The following is a 2,914-nucleotide window of genomic DNA, read 5'->3' on the forward strand; positions in this document are numbered from 1 at the left end:
TTGAGAGAGCAGTACTTTGATTATGGATACACACTTACTGTTTGCATTTAAAGTGTTATTTCAGTTATTTATATTTATTTTATTTATACTGTTTTATTTTTTTTTATGTTCGATTTGTGGAAAGGAGTTAGATTTCTCATGTGAAATCATACAGGGGAGAAGCCAGACGGTAGAGTTTATAGCAAAACATTTTGCAGTGTTTGCATGTCCTTTACTGCATAGAATTCATTAAAATAGAAGTAAAATAACATTCATTACAAGTTGATTTCAAAATGCACATAAATTGTTTTGCATTTTGTGATTTTCAGTTGAATAAAATACTATTTTCCATTCATATATTTCATCATTGAGGATTTCTTAAAAAATTTGTAAAAATCTCGTCTTGTCTCGTTCTCGTGAACCCAATCTCGTGTCTCGTCTCGTGGAGTAAGCGTCTCGTCACACCCCTACTGGTTAATAATAAGTGTAATAATGTGTAATGGCTGGAAGTCAGTTGTAGTTCTTGTGTTTCTCTATTTTCTGTTAGTGTATTCCTTTTTCCTTCAGTGATTCTGCTTGTTAACAGCAGGTGTTCATCACTAATGCTCAACAATTACTTACATATTCACTTAATTATCTCACTGCAACACTGCCTCAATGTTACTTTTTACTTTTTGTAGTGTGAATTTTTCCTGTGGGGTTGAAAGGGTTAACAGTGTAAAAAGACACACCCACGAAATGTATTTTAACAGTAATAAACTGTAAGTTATAAAACAGGTATATTACTGGCAACACTGTTGCCAGTAGTTTACTGTAAAATTTAGTTTGTTTGGGTCACCATTGTGCTGAAGAGTAGAGCATGTGCTTCAGTCCAGGATAAGACCAAGCAACATTGATGATATTCTGCATGTTGCTTTATTTAACAGGCGGTAATTGCTGTGTAGTTGCTGGTCCAGTGGAAATCTCTTTATTTACAATACTTTGTAATGGTCGGTTTCTGCAAGGGAAATTAGTTAACTCGAGTTTTAATTTAATGCATTTTTACAGTAACATAATGTAGATTACAGTAAAAAAAAAGCACAATTAACAGTAAATTATATGAAAAAAATAATATGAAATATTATTTCATTTTTTTTTTATATATTTTATATTTTACTCTAACAGTGACCTGGTAAGGTCTAACAGTGTAGGAAACTAGAAGGAAACTAATGGCTTAAATGCACACAGGGATAATTAACATAACCAGAAAAATATTTTAAAAAACTCAATCAAAAACCATGTAGACAAACACAGGCAAACAGGAACAGAACACAGTGAAAACTAAACCAAAACTGACTATATGCATTGCAGTTACATAGTAAATATTTTGTCACATATTTTTCAATATATGAAAAGCGACAATTCCTTATGTATTATTCAATATATTATTTCATATATTAAACCATTTAATATATTTTTATATGGAAATATATTTTCTTTCCGTGAGGGTAGCATGTAGTAAAAGAAGTAGGCCTGTTTGTGAGTGTCAAGTGTAAGTTTATATTATAAATATATTAAAGGTACAATATGTAAAAATTTTGTATCAAAAGATCCAAAACCCCCTTAAGTTGCACAGGGTTATATATTTCTTAGATTTCTTTCATTATCCTAAATGTTTCCAAGAATTTGTAAATTCAGAGAAATTCACAATTTAAAAAAATGCCCATCCCTGTTCACTTGTCACCTGTCAATGACGTAATATCCGCGTTATCCCTGGTTTCTGCTTGTACTGCCATAGTAACCATGGCGACAGATGTGGACAATTGCGTAGTGCGTAACGTCTAGCATCACGCTGTTGTTGTTTCGTTCAAACATTATGGACCATGGCAAGCAGACTTTGGGACAAAAGGAGAACTAAAACGAGGATCAATATCAGCGTGGCGTTTTCGAGATGCCGAGAGCTTCGCGGCAAACTTCGACTTGACAGAGACACCACTCTTGCATGTACTTTATTAGACAGGTGAGCAAATTAAAAATATAAAACAAATCAATGTTATAAAGCTCAACATGATGAAATGTTAGAATATGATCAGTATGTTATTCTAATGTTGATCTAGCTTACTGCTAGTCTCATACAGCCAACAAACTAACACATAGAATAACATTATAACTTTCAACACACTCAAATGCTGTTTAGTATGATAGTGTAACTTTAGACCAAATAAAACAGCGCTGCGTTACCTCACAAGTTTAAATTCGTCAAATAAACTGACCTGTGTGAGTAATAATTCAGCACTTGCGGGTAGTTTGGTAGAGTGAAATGTCCTCATTCCTTTATATCTGCGTGTGGCGCTGATATCTGTCTCTTATTAGCAATCGCGACCTGCTTCATACCACAGTCATGTTAAAAAACATTGTTTTCACTCATCCATAAACATTATTAGATCCATCAGCATGACAGTGAGTCCCATCATTCCACTTATTACTGCGTCATCAACCTACACCTTTGTTATTGTAAGCGGTTAGCGACCCCTAGCGGCGATGATTTTTTAAATTTATTTTTTATATATATATATATATATATTTTTTAACATATTGTAGCTATAACAATGCATCTCAAAAAGCTACACAAACCAAAAGAAGTTCTTAATTCTACATAAATTAACAAGAGCAATTTAACCTCAGACAAGTGTTATTCAATCAAACAGCATTCACCACACAGATTTACACTTCACCATCTGTAAATATAATGTCTTACTATCCAGCTAGTTATTCACCAGTTACTTTTAAGGGTTGGTGCAGTCACATTTTTAAAGTAGCAGCGCACATGCCAGTAACTGGAGAAGTAGCAGCTGGATTCAACCTTAAACTTACCAACGAGTTTTACCAGCGTATTCAGTGTTGTAATAATCGTAGAGGTAATAAAACAAGGAAACCTACATAGACTTCTGCGTAT

General features: G+C 33.3%; 1 protein-coding gene across 1 annotated transcript in view; it reads right to left on the reverse strand.

The window, feature by feature from the left end:
• The window catches only part of LOC311093788 (glutathione hydrolase 1 proenzyme-like), a 26,019-nt gene extending 23,105 nt beyond the window's left edge, over positions 1-2,914 (reverse strand). Inside the window, exons 1-2 of the mRNA XM_084131381.1 lie at positions 2,833-2,914; positions 2,232-2,341 (exon numbers count right to left, since the gene is read on the reverse strand). The gene's annotated coding sequence lies outside the window, so the exon portion shown is untranslated. The remainder of the gene's footprint in view (positions 1-2,231; positions 2,342-2,832) is intronic.

This window comes from Abramis brama (genome assembly GCF_963993115.1).
Source record: "Abramis brama genome assembly, chromosome: 12".
NCBI classification, from domain to species: Eukaryota; Metazoa; Chordata; class Actinopteri; order Cypriniformes; family Leuciscidae; genus Abramis; species Abramis brama.